This window comes from Phocoena phocoena, chromosome 13 (assembly GCF_963924675.1).
Source record: "Phocoena phocoena chromosome 13, mPhoPho1.1, whole genome shotgun sequence".
In the NCBI taxonomy this organism is placed as follows: Eukaryota; Metazoa; Chordata; class Mammalia; order Artiodactyla; family Phocoenidae; genus Phocoena; species Phocoena phocoena.
Window position 1 is genome coordinate 24,569,459 of NC_089231.1, and position 17,036 is coordinate 24,586,494.

The following is a 17,036-nucleotide window of genomic DNA, read 5'->3' on the forward strand; positions in this document are numbered from 1 at the left end:
GATGTTTTCTTAGCAACATTATGATATTTGCCTAGGAACACTGGTTTCTAGTGAAACTTTTTATTTAAAGCCATGCAAAAAATACAAAAGGTAGGGAATATTAAATTTCACAAATAGGATTGCCTCAAGGTAGAATAAGTTGCTTCTTGGTCTATCAAGAAAGTTCTGAAGAGATGCTCACAGTTTTTGCTAGGTCACTTTGGGGTAGGTAGACTGTGTGATTTTTGTATAGGCAAAATTAAAAAGTACTTTGAGGTTGATTTGGTGCCTGACTCTCTTTTCGCTATAGTAATTTAAAAATAAAATTATACATGTAATTCATATTTATTGCAGAAAAATTAGAAAACATGTAGGAAAAAACTATTTTTAATCATGCATGGGGACTTCCCTAGTGGCACAGTGGTTAAGAATCCACCTGCCAGTGCAGGGGACAAGGGTTCGAGCCCTGGTCCAGGAAGATCTCACATGCCACAGAGCAACTAAGCCTGTGTGCCACAGCTACTGAGCCTGCGCTCTAGAGCCCGCGAGCCACAACTACTGAGCCCGCGTGCTGCAACTACTGAAGCCCGTGTGCCTGGAGCCTGTGCTCCGCAACAAGAGAAGCCACCAAAATGAGAAGCCTGCGCATTGCAACGAAGAGTGGCTCCGCTCACCACAGCTAGAGGAAGCCTGTGTGCAGCAACGGAGACCCAATGCAGCCAAATATAAATAAATAAATTTATTTTAAAAACATGCATGACCTCATTTCCCAAAGATAATAATTGCTAATATTCCTTTAGCCTTTTTCCCATTGGGCCATATATACATAAGTATTATAAATATAATTTATTTTTGAAAATGGGTAATACTGTACATACCATTTCCTCTCAATATATCATGAACACATATTCATAGCATTGTTTACAATGGCTGCATAGCCATAAACTATCTAATTTCAGAACATTTTTATCACCTCATTTTTAGCTAGGCTTCTCAGATATCTTGTGTTTTTGTATATTTTCCTGTAATTATTCTGCAAGTTCAGGGAACTTGTTGGCAATAAAAGTTGGAAAAGTATATGTAAGACCTCTTTGGTACTTTTCAGAGTGTATTGGCACATACTGTTCATATTAAGGAAATAACAGTGATATCTATCTCATAGCGTTATTTGAAGAAATAAAGTAACAGTGAATAGCACATAGAAAACAACCCATAATGTGAGTTATTATTACTGACGTCGTTAGTAGTCCTGTATGGTTAGTATCATCATGATCCCGTATATGTATTTTAGAGGATGAAACTGGCTGGAGAGGTGAAATAAGGACCCAAGGACGTCAATCTGGTAACCTCAGCTCATTTGACTTTAAATTCCATACTTTTGCCACTGCACCACATTGACACTCTTTCCTGTTGGACCTGTCCTTTCTGACAGTATTGCAGGCAATTCTAGATCTGCTATTCTGCCTCCATCAAACTTTATTTTCCTATTTCCCAATTCTTTAGAGTCCTACAAGGAACTGCCTGACTTTGGGGTGATTATTGTGCTGGAATGAACAGGAGCCTTAATGAAGTTAAGTTACCAGAACAAGTGCTGTAGGGTGAGCCAGGACTGCAGCACGTAGGTAAGAAGGTTTAGCAGCTTCTCAGTTTTGCCACGCGTCTTTGCGGTTGCCCTGGAAGCGCAGGCGAGTGGAGAAACGCTGAACGCCGGAAGCACTTCATTTCCCAGAAGTCCGCGCGCCGCGCGCCACGTGACCGCCGGCTAGAGCGCGCCGGGGCTTTCGGTACCCCGGGCGTTCTCCGTAGCTTCCCTCTTCTCTCCCCGCCCCTGGGCCTCCGCACTGATCCTGTCCGGGCGGGAGCCGAGCCGGAGTCGGAGCCGGAGCCGGAGCCTCAGAGACGTGGAAACATGGAGGCCTGAGCCGGTGTGCGCCAACCCGGCTGCGGCGGCGACCGCGGCTTGTTCTGTCCCCTCTGCCACCCGTTCGTCCGTCTGTGAGCTGGAAGCGGATCTCCCCGCCGGCTGAGACAGGTGGGCTGTGGCGCCGCCCCTGGCAGCGCGGCCCTGGGAGCCGGGCGGGGCCCCCGCCCCTTGTCAGAGCGTGTTTGGGGACACCCTCCCCTCCCCCGGGCAGAAGGGTCCCTTCTGCCAGCGGGGGACGGGGCCACGAGAGCTGCCCCCCACTTCCAGGATTCAGTGGCACTTAGAGCCGGGAAGTGAGGGGGTGTGCTAATCAAGAGAGTGAGAAGGGCCTCAGTCCGAGTCTGGTGTTGGGAGTTGGTCGTGGCGTGGGGGATACCAAAGAGCAAGTCGTTGCTTCGGAAGATGGGGTTGATGTGACAAGTGGGCGTGTGATGGGCAAGGTGAGCAATAATATTGATTGTTTTTTTGACATACAAATTTTTATTGAGATGTAATTGACATACCACAAAATTCACCCTTTAAAAGTACAATTAAAGTATAACGCGGTGGTTTTTTTGTTGTTTTTTTTAAACTCAGTGTTTTTTAAAAGCATTTTCACAGGGTTGTGCAACTGTCTGATTTAAGAACATCTTTATCACCCAAAAAAGAAAACTATACCCATTAGAAGTCACTCCTTATTCTCCACTCCCTGGCAACTAGCGATTGTGTTTTAACTGAAAGGCGAGAGGGTGGGAAGTTAGATCGGGTGTTTGTGAACAGTAGTGAGTTAATAAAGCTGATAGGATGAAAGTACTGAAATAGAAGGGATGGGATGATTGTAATAGGGCCAGCAAAGGGGTACACAGGATAGACTCGCTAGGGGGGCAGATTGAGCAGGATCCTTGAAAGCTGGAGGGAGAGATGTGTAGAGAGAAGGTGCTGAAAGATATGAAAACACCGGTGTGTGTGTGGAGGCGGTGGAGAGGAGTGCACCCTTTCAGATGGACCCTGGCTTTGGGATGATGAATTGAGGGCTCGAGAGAGGAACTGGAGGTGGAAGGGAAGGGGATCTATAGTAATAGGTGAATGGTTGCTGCTGAGCATGGAAGTTATGAATAATGTAGATTTCTTGAATGGTTATCCTGCTTTGTATTGTTTATCTTAGATAATTTTCTCTGCAACTCAGAGACAGACTGGGCAAGTATAACTATTCCCATTCTGCAGATGAAGAATCAACCTTTTAGCTGTTAGGTGACTTCCTGAAGCTCATTAGGTTAGTAAACAGGGCAGAATGAGTGGGAATGAAAGAATTGATGCACGTGGATTAAGTGGCAGAAAATTGAGATGGGTCAATGTTACAGGAAGGAGTTTCAACTATTAAACATATTAAGAAATCTATATTATTATAAGTAGGTCGAGGACTTTGTTTTTGTAACTTTTAAATTTGGAAAAGCTCAACCCGGGATAATGTAATATACCCCCACGTACCCATTACCCAGCTCTAACAATCAGTAACTCAGGCTAATTTAGTTTCATCTATGGCCCTGAATTCCTATTCCCAACTCCATTTCATTTGTAAATATTTGAGTATATGTCTCTGGAAGATTGAGTCACTCTCTTTTTAATATACCCACAATATGATTGTCACACCTAAAAAATTAATAATAAGCTCTTTATATCTAGAAGGACTTATTTTTTAAAATGTGGTATCCATTTGATACTGAAGAAGCAGTGCAAACATTTTGATGTTTGACTTCCTGAAAAATACAGTTTGTTTCCTGATTTTTCCAGTTAATCCTGTTGTCCTGACTGTTCCATTTTCTTGGTTAATATGGTTCATCCTTCTGCAGAATGCTTGAAGAATTGTCACTTTGGCTAGCTCTTTAATGGATGGAGTTTTGTGAGGGCAGGAGAAAAATAGAAGTGAAATATACCACAAAATGCACAAATAACTTATATCTCATACTGCTCTAAGTATTTGGGCAATTTGATTATGTTTCTCTCCAGATGATTTCACATATTGTTAGAAGTTTTTTAATGTGTGTGTATTAGTTTTCTATGACTACTGCAACAAATCACCACAAATTCAATGGCTTAAAACAATACAAACTTATTCTTTAAAAGTTCTGTATTTTAGAAGTCCGAAATGGGTCTCACTGGGCTAAAATCAGTGTGTCAAGCCTGTGTTCCTTTTGGGAAGTTTCCAGGGGAGAATCTGTTTCCTTGCCTCTTCCAGCTTTTAGGGGCCGCCACATTCCTTGGCTTGTGACCCCCTTCCTCCGTCTTCAAAACCAGCAGCATTGCATCTCTCTGGCTGTTCTGTAGTCCATCTGACCACAGCTGGGAAAGGTTCTCCACTTTTAAGGACCCATGTGATTAGATCAGGCACACCTGGGTAATTCAGGGTACTTTCCCTCAATTTAAGGTCCTTAACTTAATTACATCTGCAAAGTCCCTTTTGCTATGTAAAATAACCGAATCACAGGTTCCATAGATTAGGATGTGGACATCTTTGGGAATTGTTATTCTGCCTATCACAGTATGTTTTGGGATATTTTGTTGAGACTTAAGAAAATCAGTGATTTTGTTTGCTGCTGCAAATGCAGTGTGTCCTCTTTCACTTTGTAGTAATGGGAATAGTTAGTGCTGGAGAGAACTGTTCCATTTTCCTTTTAGTGACTGTAAACAAATATGTGGGAAATACCTGTGACATTCGTAGTATAGGCTTTGGTAAAATGAGACCTTTAAAAGTGATTAAATATAAAAACAATGTAATAACGTGTAAAGTTTTTCTGTATTTTGTTTCGGTCTTTTATTTCATATTCATGTTTTTTAAGTATTGTTTACTTGTAATCAGAGTGTATATAATGCTCAACTGCTACTTGAAGTCACAGGACACTCTGGCAATGACGGTTCCCTTGCCCAGAGTGAGAGGGCAGGGGCTCTGTGTCCCAGTGGGTGATGGAGGCACCTCCAGTTCAACAGGAAGACTCAAAGGGAGAAAAAATTTTCAGGAAGAATGAGCTACTGTGAGAGTTGGGCTTGAATTCCCATCTAGAATTTTCCGTATGTGACTCAGCTGGGCGAGGGCGAGTGCTGTGGGCCTGCAAAGCAGAGGGGCAAGATGGCTGTTACTGCTCTTCGTCTCCCAGGATGGGGGAGAAGACTCTGAATCTTAGAGGTGGATTTCAGGAAGTCCTGTAGTTGGTATCCTGCTTCCTGAGGGGGTTCCACTTTCCAGCTTAGCTCTCAAGGTCTTGACTGCCTTGGAGCGTGAAGGTCTGGTCTCTCTGATGGTGGTGTGTTTTAGCTTACGGCTTCCAGTAAACATAATGGGAATTGTTATATATCTGTGCCTATTTTTAAGCTTATTTTCCCTACTAAGGTTCTTAGTTGAGCTTAATGCTTTGAACTTCTTAAAAACTGCTTGCAGTTTTAAATTATACTCATGTTTGTCTATTTGTAGACAAAGCAATCTAATAGGGCTGAAAACAACTTTACAGATAGCTCTTATTTACTGAAAGCTGTTTTTTTTTTTTTTTTTTTTTATTAAGAAAGTTTGGTCAGTACTTTTTGATGTCTTCTCTAGTTTTTGTTACATTCTTTAAAAATGCAGACACCAGGTGAGGGGTCGGGGGTGGGTGAAATGGGTGAAGGCGGTCAAAAGGTGCAAACTTCCAGTTATAAAATAAATAAGTCCTGGAATGTAATGTGCAACGTGGTGACTGTAGTTAATAATACTGTATTATATGTTTGAAAGTTGCTAAGAGTAGATCTTAAATGTTCCCGTCACAGGAAAAAAAAATAACTGTGTGTGGCGCTGGATGTTAACTAGACTGATTGTGGCAATCATTTTGCAATACAGTATATACATATATTGAATCATTGTGTTGTACACCTGAAATTAATATGTTACATGTGAATTATATCTCAATTAAAAAATGCAGAAACCAAAAGTGGCTGTAACTCTCCAATAAGAATATTGGAAGAATTAACAACAGTTTTTTTGTATGTCAAATGACAGATAATAAGTTTTCTTTTTTAGATTGAGTCAATCACTGAATCTTTTTTTTTTAATATTTATTTATTTATTTATTTGACTGTGCCAGGTCTTAGTTGTGGCACTTGGGATCTTTGTTGTGGCATGTGGGATCTTTACTTGCGGCATGCAGGCTCTTAGTTGCGGCATGCATGTGGGATCTAGTTCCCCGACGAGGGATCGAACCCAGGTGCCTTGCATTGGGAGCATGGAGTCTTAACCACTGGACCACCAGGGAAGTCCTGAAGTCAATCACTGAATCTTGACAATTATTCCTTCAAAATACCTTTTGCAAACCCTCCACCTTACAATACTTTCAAAGCCTCCTGTGTCAGTTAAGATTAGGTTTGTCTTTGAGCAACATACCGTTGCTAGCTTGAACATGTTGTTAGTTTGTTTCTCATGTAAGAGAAGTCCAGAGGTAGACAATTCAGGGCTGGTATGGTGGCTCTGCTGTCATCAGGGACCCAGCCTCTTTTCTAGCTTCTTACTCTGTCATCTCTAGGATATGGCCCTTGATTTCTGGGTCCAGATAGTAATGTATGGCATGTAGTCAGATAAATGGTCTGGCACCCATAGGATAGTTCTGGACTAGACTTAGGTGTTTTGAAATCATCAGTGTATTGGGGAAGAGTTCACTGGTCTAGAAGGCTGAGGGATGTATGCAATTTTATAGTTACAGTGGGCAAAGTAGAAGACATGCCCTTTAGTAAGTCTCCCCATCAGGCATCAGCTTGCTTTCTGGCTTTTTTTGCTTCCCTCCCTACTCTAGCCATGTTGAGCTTTTTTCAGTTCCTTGAATGGACCCTGCCTGTTTTTCCTAATCCTAGGCCTACACACATGCTTTTCTCTTACTTTGAAAAGTTTCTTAACTCCACACCCAACCAGGCCAGTCCTTCAGGTCTTAGCTTTTTTTTAAATATTTATTTATTTGGTTGTGCCGGGTCTTAGTTGCAGCAGGCGGCCTCCTTAGTTGCAGCTCGCTGGCTCCTTAGTTGCAGTACGCAGGCTCCTTAGTTGCAGCACGCAGGCTCCTTAGTTGTGGCATGTGAACTCTTGGTTGCAGCATGCATGTGGGATCTAGTTCCCTGACCAGGGATCGAACCCGGGCCCCCTGCATTGGGAGCACGGAGTCTTACCCACTGCACCACCAGGGAAGTCCTAGGTCTTAGCTTTTATGGCATGACCTCTGGGAAGCTTTCACTGAGTCTTGAATAGTTGCCATATTATAATTTCATGTTGCTTTATTTGTGTCTCTTACTCAACTGTAAATAAATTCTATCCTTCACAGTTTTAACCCCGGCTCTTGGTATTGTGCTGGCCACATAGTGGGCACTCAGGAAATATTGACTGAGTCGTTGTGCTTACATAACCAGTGTGATGGAGCTTGGGTATTGCTAGTTTGTTTTTTCAGCCCTGTACTATTCTTTGATATTTGCACATTGAGTTGTATGAATCAATGATTGTGAAATAGTAAAGCACATTCTCTCCAATGTATTTAAAAGTTAATATTTCTACTTAAAGTAATACTTGCAAATTGTTAGAAAAGATAATAATTTATAATAATGTTATAGAAGATCAGCAGTACCCTGCCTTACCTGTCCTTTTTAGTCTGGTTCCCAGAGATAACTGCTTTTAACTGTGTTTATAAGTAATATGTCTAAATGGCTATTTTGTGATTTATCAATTTTAGGTAATACCTGTTGATGCCTGTTGTGGTAGATGAGCCTCTTCCTCCTTCTCCCCCTCTTCCAGCCCTTGTAGTATAGATACTTAAGAATTCTTGATTGATTCAGTGTTTACATTATCCTGACTGCATAAATGTCAGTGCTGAGCTGAGTTTACCTTGCTTCCCCACCCCCCTCCCTATTTGCTTTATTTTTCTGTGAACATATTACTGATTTTTACCAAATACTTTGGAAGACCTGTGGGGATTGGGACCCAGGAAGCCGATGCAAGATGTTACTCTGGCTACTGCTGTTGCCGTGACAGTGAATTGTTTTTCATCCTCTCCCAGAGGCTTCATTGTCTTTGTTAATGAAGGTAAAGTACAGTCTCACACCTTCACAGTTCCCGACTTGACAGTGTCTTAACTTAATGCTCCTCTGTTTTGTTCATGCTGTTTGGAACTCCTGTTACTAATCTATTAAGACCTTCTAAATGAATTTTTTTTTTAACAGTACACAAAATGGCTTTTATTTCACATCCACTCATCTTTCAAGTAATTACACAGCTTCTATATTATCACACAAGACTGCCTATTGAATTTTTAAATCAGTTTTTAGTAGTTTCAAGTATCTTTCCTTGTTCTTTTTCTTTTTTTTTTGCGGTACGCGGGCCTCTCACTGTTGTGGTCTCTCCCGTTGCGGAGCACAGGCTCCGGACGCGCAGGCTCAGCAGCCATGGCTCACAGGCCCAGCCGGACCGGGGCACGAACCCGTGTCCCCTGCATCGGCAGGCGGACTCTCAACCACTGCACCACCGGGGAAGCCCTCTTTTCTTGTTCTTTGATTATTTCCTTGACATCTTGTTCTTGGTTCATGGGAACAATGTGGTATAGTGGTTAAGAGCATGGTTTCTGCACCCAGACTGCCTTAGCCTGAAACCTGGTCTGTCACTTTCTAACTCTGTAGTCTTGGTCTTGGGCAAGTCGCTTAACCTTTCTTTGTCTCAGTTTATTCTTCTAGGCCAAGGGTTGGCAGACATTTTGTGTAAAGGGCCAGATCATAAGAATTGGGCTTTGTGGGCCCAGAGGCAAAATGAAGAATATTTTGTAGGTACTTGCAAAACAAGGGAGAAAAAATTTCCTCAAGTTTTTTAATCGATGAAATTAAAAATACAATACTAATAATGGTTGAGAACTCTTTTTTTGGTAATAAAGGTTTTCTGATGAGAAGAATGAAGTCTCTTGGGGGAGAAGGGATAGCATTTTACTTAATTGGAGTTTAAAGTTACTGTTTCCTATCATCAAAATTGATCATAAATGTTCCTGTTTAATGCTGATTTGTAATGAGATTTAATGTATTTCACCTTTGAATATATCTTTTTACATAGATAAGTATTGCCAAATACTGATATCAATCTATGAACATATGTGGTTTTTTTTTTTTTTTTGGCTGAACTGCATGGTTTGTGGGATCTTAGTTCCCTGTCCAGGTATTGAACCCGGGTCCACGGCAGTGAAAGCCCGAGTCTTAACCACTGGACCACCAGGAAATTCTCCCAGTGGTTTTAATGAGCGTATTTATTGCTTGGAAGACATCTATAGAATTATGTTAGATTCATTTCTCATATTTACCCTTTAGCAAATCATTGCATTACCAACTAATCACTTCCAATTGAGGACTACGTGGAACTCCTTGTTGCACAGTTAAATGGGTTTTGAAATGTGGAAAGTACTTTTGTACTTGTACTGAGGTCTGAAAAATGCTGTTGGAACTGTAGTTTGACTTTGGAAAATATATCTACTGCATACTTGTGTGGGAGTAGAGGTCTCGAGTCTTATTTTGATTTTTGACAGCATCAAAAGTGTATATAGGGGCTTCTCTGGTGGTGCAGTGGTTGAGAGTCCGCCTGCCAATGCAGGGGACGCGGGTTCGTGCCCCGGTCCGGGAAGATCCCACATGCCACGGTGCGGCTGGGCCCGTGAGCCATGGCCGCTGAGCCCGCGCGTCCGGAGCCTGTGCTCTGCAACGGGAGAGGCCACAACAGTGAGAGGCCCGTGTACCGCAAAAAAAAAAAAAAGTGTATAAAGCAGCTTGACATTACCTGTGATTCAAACAATGTCGGTTGTCCTTGAAATGACTTTACCTCAGTATAGGTTTTACAGATTTTTAAGTGCTGTTGGCCTTCTAATTTGAGGTTGAATTCATTGAGAAATATCAAATGTGCAGCAGAAAGGAATTTCCAAAGCCATTCGGTGTCCAGTAACAGTGGCTGAGGGGGTTCTTCTTGTTCAGAAAATTTCAGTCTCAACCCTGAGCTTGAAAAATTAAATAAAACTATACCATTGCTGAGCCATTGTATTGTTGTGTGGTAGAACATATCAGGATATTCAGTTTTTATTTCTGAGAAAAATTTTATGGAACTGATAGTTAAGTTCCTGAGAGTGGATGAAGTTGGCTGTTGACACTGCTGGTTCAATAACACATCATAGATTCGAATATTTTTATGCAGAGTACCTGCTGATAGATAGCATAATGAACACTGTAGGCTATAAGCACCTTGCATTTAAGAAATATTTATGTAATTTACTTAAAAATAGAAATAATAAATCCACATGTTAACACAAGTAACATATTTTTGTAAAAAAAGTATATTTTGCAAAGTAAAATAAAATTTTGTAAACACCTTGCATTTTCATAAGATTTGTAAACTTGTCCAGCTAAGCTTTTTTCTGCTCCACACGTTTACCGCCATCTGTCATTATTCATCTTAGCAGATGCCACTTCAGGTTGTACTGAATTAGTATTTTCTCAACCAATTTGGAAAACATTCATGGCTGTAATTGTTCCTTACAGGCTGTTCTTGGAGCAATTATTTTCACTGAGAGACAAGTCTTAAAGATGTTTTATTTTCTCTGGACACATTTCTTTGTCTGCTGTAATCAAACACAATTTAAATCATGATTGGTAAATGACTTTCCTTGCTTGGTTAACAAATGAGCCATTCAGAATCTTACTCTAGTTGTAGCCTCATTTTCATTTTTTATTTTTGGGAAGACGTTTTGCTTGTGATGAAATGCCTTGTTTTAAATTTTCTAATTTTCTTGATTGTTGCTCTGATGAGTTGGAAGTGAGTGCTGTGTGGTAGGGCATGTCGTGTTATTACCTTAGTTGGTAATGTCTACCTATCTTGTATTCTTCTGACATAGCTACGATGATATTACATGATAAACGTAATACTTCGATATCTAATTAGATAAAAAAATCTACACTCCACTGTGACTTAGAAGTGTGACATCACAGTCTACTTCGTTCTTTTTTTTTTTTGGCCACGCCTTGGGGCTTGTGGGATCTTAGTTCCCCGACCAGGGATTGAACCCAGGCCCCAGCAGTGGAAGCACAGAGTCCTAACCACTAGACCACCAGGGAAATTGCCCTTTGTTCTTGCTTTGATATGAGAGATATTTACTGGTAATTAAAAATGTCAAAGTATGGCAATATGCCTGACACTTGAAATGCTGTCATTGTCACATGTGTCCCTGAGATTTGCAGTGCACTGAGCAGCAGTATAAGGGGATGAACGCACCACATATAGTCTCTGTAGTAACTACTCAGCTCTGCTGTTGTATCACGAAAGCGGCTTTAGTGTGTAAACAAATGACCATGGCTGTGTTCTAATAAAACTTCACTTGTAGACACTGAAGTTTTAATTTCATAGGATTTCCATGTGTCACAAAATACTGATTTTTCTTGACCATTTAAAAATGTAAAAATCATTCTTCATGCAGCAGGCTGGATTTAGCCCTCGGGTCATGATTGCTAACCCGGTGCGGATTAAAAGACTCAATATGTGTCAAGCACTTTGAATAGGACCCAGGGACATAGTAGGCTGTATAAATGTTTGCAGTTGTTATTATTAGTTTTATTATCTCCCTGAGGATATTAGTTAAAATTTTTTTCTTAGAATCATCTGTTTTCTGATTAATTTCTTTGGTTTCTTTATTTCACATTGGAGGCTTTCTTCACAAGTCTAATCATTTTTGGTGGACCACTCTTAATTTAAGATTGAGAGTCCCAGTATTGATTGAAAGCTCTGCATGTGAGTGGATTTTGCTGAGTGGTGAGCATTGCTGTAGATGGCAAGCCAGCTTTTTAAATGGGGAGAATCCCAAATGTCTGTATCTTTTCCATGGTTCCCCCTTCATTTTCTCTTGGGAAGAACCCTCCAGTCTCCTGCTTTGGAGGCTGGGAAACCCACCGTGTATCTGTGCAGCAGGCCGACTTCAACTTCGTTCCCCTGTTTTTATCCTCTGCCTCATTACTCTCTGCAACCTTGGCTTCAGAGTCCAGAGTCTCTTCATTCAGATTTCTTCAGAGTGCACATACATGGTTTCCTACTCGGGGGGAAAGACTCACAGACTTGAGCCCCCTGCCTTGCCCAGTCGTTCATGGTGCTTTTCTCCAGTTCTTTCACCTTCCCGGGGTTCCATGGGATGGATTGGCTTGCTTCTTGTTAGGGTCTCCTTTGGCAGGCAGGTATGTTGGGGGCATCCTCAGCTCTGCCAGTTCAGTTACTAGCACTCTGTCACCTTTCCATCTTTCACACCTCCTTTGATCTTATACTTGTGGGCTTACATCTTTTTATTTTCATTGCTTTCATTTCACTGCCGTGGAATACCCAACTGTACTTAATATAGCACTTGGAACATAGTAACCTTTTAGAGAATGTTCCATTACTTGGACTAATGGCACCTGTGGTGTTTTAACATGTCCTTTGGCCAGTGATCACTGCCCACTATTTCTCTGGACTCCTGTTTCAATGATGAGGTTTCACTTTAAAGTTTGTTGAGTACAAATGTGTGTGTGTGTATGTTTGTGTGTGTACACACACATATATACGTACAGGCGATTCTGGGATATAGTTTTATGATTTATGGAGTCTCAACTTAAGTCAGGACAAAGTGCACTAGGGTGTCATTTGTATATTTTGAGGGTGTTAAGACAGAATTTGGTTATTATGGATTTTCAGATCCACTAATGTTTACTTTCCAGCTAAGATACATTAAATCAGGAGACAGTGAATCAGTACATATAGAAGAGGAAGGAGATTTATTTTATGTATATATCAGATATTTCACAAATTAAATACAAAATATTGAGCATATCATTTCTTGTTCATAGTGTTCTTTTCACTCATGATAGTAAAATTGACTTGGAATAATTGATCTGAAGCGTTAAATAGCAGTATAAGTCAGACAGCAAAACAAGGCGTTATTTGAAGGGTAGTTAAATTATAAATGAATGGTGAAGGTAATGAGTGCTCTAGGACTGCAGAGAAAAAAGAGCGCTCACACTATGCTTAGTGAGTAGGGTTTCAGGTTCTGTGGGACAGGTGTGTGGCGGGGGAGGCAGGTGTGAACAGGAGCAGAGGAAGGGGAGAGCATGCTAGGTGTTGAGAACGTGGCTTGCCTTACTTTGTTCTGGTACTTTTTTGCAAATTGCGGCTCACATACAATTTGTATCAAAATCGCTGAGGATGCTTTTTAGAAAATGCAGATGCCTGGGCTCTGGCCTGACATTCTGAATCTTTGAGGCGTAAGCATTTGCATTTTTATCCACATGCTCCACAGGTGTTTTTTTATGTACCTTGAAGCTTGAGAACTACTGGTTTGGAGGACAGTTGGAAATAAAGTTGGAAAGCGAGCTTTCAGACTGTGGAGGGTCTTGAATGTCAATATTTGGCTTTTCATGTAATGAAGAATCATTGAATATTTTTGAGCTGGTTAAGTAAAATGATGGAAGTGGTAACTTCACAAATATTAAAAATAGATTATACTCGACCTTTTATTTGGCTAAACATGCCCTGTGCCAGGTCCTTTACTGAGTGCTTTGCATGTGTCATCTTGCTTCATCCTCAGAAAATATGAGTTGTAAGTAGTGTTGTTTTTCTCATTATGCAGTAGGGTTTGATAAGTGGTAAATGGAGATTCAGGCTGAGTCTACAGACTTAGCAGGGTCTGTCTCATACTAGAACCTTTGGTCTTTTTTTGTTTTAAATTTATTTAATTTATTTATTTTTGGCTGCACTGGGTCTTTGTTGCTGCACGCGGGCTTTATCTAGTTGCAGCGAACGGGGGCTACTCTTCGTTGAGGTGCGCGGTCTTCTCATTGTGGTGGCTTCTCGTTGTGGAGCTCGGGCTCTAGGCACGTGGGCTTCAGTAGTTGTGGCACGCAGGCTCAGTAGTTGTGGCTCGTGGGCTCTAGAGCGCAGGCTCAGTAGTTGTGGCGCACGGGCTTAGTTGCTCCGCGGCATGTGGGATCTTCCCGGACCAGGGCTCAAACCCGTGTCCCCTGCATTGGCAGGTGGATTCTTAACCACTGTGCCACCAAGGAAGCCCAGAACCTTTGGTCTTAATTTTGATGCTGGACTGAATTTCCTTTTTTTTTTTTTAAGGATTAATGTAGTAGTGGAATGTGCAGGGTGAATCGAAGTGGAGAGATTGGGAGCAAAGAAATCAGGATACTGTTGCACTGAATCATGTGAGATTGTAGAAGCCTGGTCCAGCATGGAAGCAGCGGGAAGATAAAGAGATGGGTTTAAAAGTTGATATGTAGAATTGTGGGTATTGTAGAAGAACCCACAGGACTTGTTGATGTCATTGGGGAGTCACCCTAGTAAGCTGGTGAAGACCAGGGACTCTGGAATTAGATTGCCTGGGTTCAAATCCTGGCTTTTCTACTTATTATCTCTGGGACCTCATGAATTTGGTAAGTTACGTAACCTGTCTGTGCCTTAGTCTCCTCATCTGTAAAATGAGAAAACTGTGCCTACCTCTCAGAGTTGTCAAGGGGGACTAAATGAATCAGTGAATTTAAAGCCTTTAGACCATGTAAATAAATCTGCTAATAGCGCTGTTGCATATGTGCCTCTTCTGCCTCAGATGCTCCTGTGTATTTCCATGGAAGCTTGTAATAACTCCATTGTAATACTTACCAAATGTGTTATAATAATTTATTGACATGTTTGTCTCTCCAGGATTTGAGTCCATTAATGGCAGGGACCTGGTTTTATTCATTTTTGCATTTTCGGTAGCCATCATAACACCTACATTTACAGTAAGTGTGTAATAGGCATGTGTGGAATGTATGCTTGGGTATGTGAGTGAGGTAACTTGAGCCAAGAATGCTGATGACATTGATAGGAGTAGTGACTTTTGGAAGGGTTGCTTGTTTTGGGGGACAAATGTTAAATTCTATTTTAAAATTTATGATGATAGTACGACATCAGTTGATATGTTCAGTATGTAGAGATTTATGCTTGGATTTTGACTGAGAAGTCAAGACAAAATATTAATTCTGGGTCACTCACATAGAGCCAGAAGCACATTCAGAGCCTTCCTGAAGGAGAGCAGGTAAAGAGAACAATCCATTTATTTAAGATTTTTTTTTTTTTTACTGTAAGTTACAACATGTTTCTGGTTTAAAAAAAAGTCAAGCAGTACAGAAGGACATAAAGTGAAAAGTCTCTTCCCTCCAGATTTCCATTCCCATTCTTCAGAGGTAACCAGTCTTGGATCATTGCTTATGTTTCCTTCCAGAAATTATCTAGGCGTATATAAGAATTTACATGTTTATTTAAGCTAATGGGATTTTACTATAGGAGCTGTTCTGTGTCTTTGTGTTTGTTTTTACTTGCAGTATTTGGGATATCTTTACATATTAACACATAAGATCTACCTCATTCTTTTCAGTGGCTACGTTGTATTCCATTATATGCTTATTCCATACAGTAGTTAATCTCCAGATGGTGATCATTTAGGTTATTTTGTGTATTTGCTATTCCAAATAGTGATTAACATCTGTATGTATAGAACTTGTCAACTTGTATGAGTTTACCTGTGAGATGAATTTCTAAAACCAAAATTGTTGGCACACTTAACATTTTGACAGGTGTTGCCAAATACCTACACACTAATGGTGGGGATGCCTGTCTCCTTATTACTCTCACAACTGCTATTAAGGTTTTTCTTAACCTTTGCTAATCAGATTGGTAAAAATGATACCTCACTGTTTTAATTAGCATATTTTATTCCTCATTTATACTGAAGATCTTTTCATATATTTATTAGCTATGGGACCTTGGCTATTTCAAAGTATTTTTTTTTTGAGTAATATCTCTTCAGCAGTGTGCTGTAAGTTACTTAGGGATAAGGAGGAATAATCTACCTTGGGAGATATGTCATATATACGACAAAACCATAACATTTAAAGGTAGTTTTTACATAATGGAAACTTTAGGTGAGTGGTAGGAAGGTGAGAGGGAAGACTGGTTTTGGGAGGGAGGGTGGAATCAGTTTTACACACATTAAGATTGAATTATTCACTACGTTGCCTTAAAGATAGGTCTTTTGAAAGGTACTGCTAAAAGCACGCTGCTTATTTCTAGTATAGATTTATGTAAGGAACATTGTTATCCACGAAATTACGGGATATATATGTATAAATTTTTGCATGTTACGTATTATAATTAATATAATATATTAATATATATAATTATGTTATATATATTATATTACCCTTAAGTTAAAAAAAAAATTCGTGTTTTAGGCATATCGATAGTACTGGCATTCCAGTCAGAGGTTGGGACTAGGAGAGGTTTGAAAGTAATAAGTAGTAATATAGTGGAAGGCACTGGTGAAACCAGGAGAGAGCCTCAGTTATTGAAACATTGAGAGAAAGCAGAGCTGAAAGCCAGGAAGTCTTCTGATGCACAGTGAGAGGGAAGAGCATTAGGACTATTAGGAGGTGGGGTGATTGGACAGTGGGTTTTTCAAGTTCCATTTTATTGTGGTTTTCATTGGTAAGGGTCTTGGGAGTTCCAAATACATTGAGTGCAAGTGGGGTGTGTGTGTGTGTGTGTGTGTGTGTGTGTGTGTGTGTGTGTGTGTGTGTTTGAAATCCTTGGCATGAATTAGATGCAGAAGAGGTGCCATTGGGCCTCAGTTTTCTACTTTGCTTTCTGCGAGGGTGGGGAGCAGATGGAACTTTCTGGCAAGAGTACCTCAGTGGCTAGTTGTCTTTGCTTGGCTGGACTTGTTCCTCCTTGTCATTGCAGCTGCCTTGGGTGCTGCTTTCACCCTCTGTTCTCAGCAGATAGTACCCTGTTGTTGCTGCCTAATGGAGTGAGGGCAGGAGTGACTGGGCAGGGTGTCCTAGCCAGGTCTGTTGCCCCTGGGCTCTGGCCCTTTTCTGGCCAGCTGCCTCTGGACTGGGGTTGCTGTTCCACCCTTGGTGCCCTTGATTGAAGACTCTTGAGTCTGCCCTGTATGTCACTTTCCTTTTCAGTCCATCTCCAGCTGTTTTACATTTTATGGGGATTTCTCACAGCTTCGGGTTTCCTGTGAATTTTTCAGCATGGCTGTGTAATAATTGACAAAAATTTTTTGCATTA

General features: G+C 40.9%; 1 protein-coding gene across 1 annotated transcript in view; it reads left to right on the top strand.

Moving 5' to 3' along the window:
• Window positions 1–1,729: 1,729 nt before the first annotated feature.
• The window catches only part of DYM (dymeclin), a 378,252-nt gene continuing 362,945 nt past the window's right edge, over window positions 1,730–17,036 (top strand). The window contains exon 1 of the mRNA XM_065890137.1: window positions 1,730–2,011. The gene's annotated coding sequence lies outside the window, so the exon portion shown is untranslated. The remainder of the gene's footprint in view (window positions 2,012–17,036) is intronic.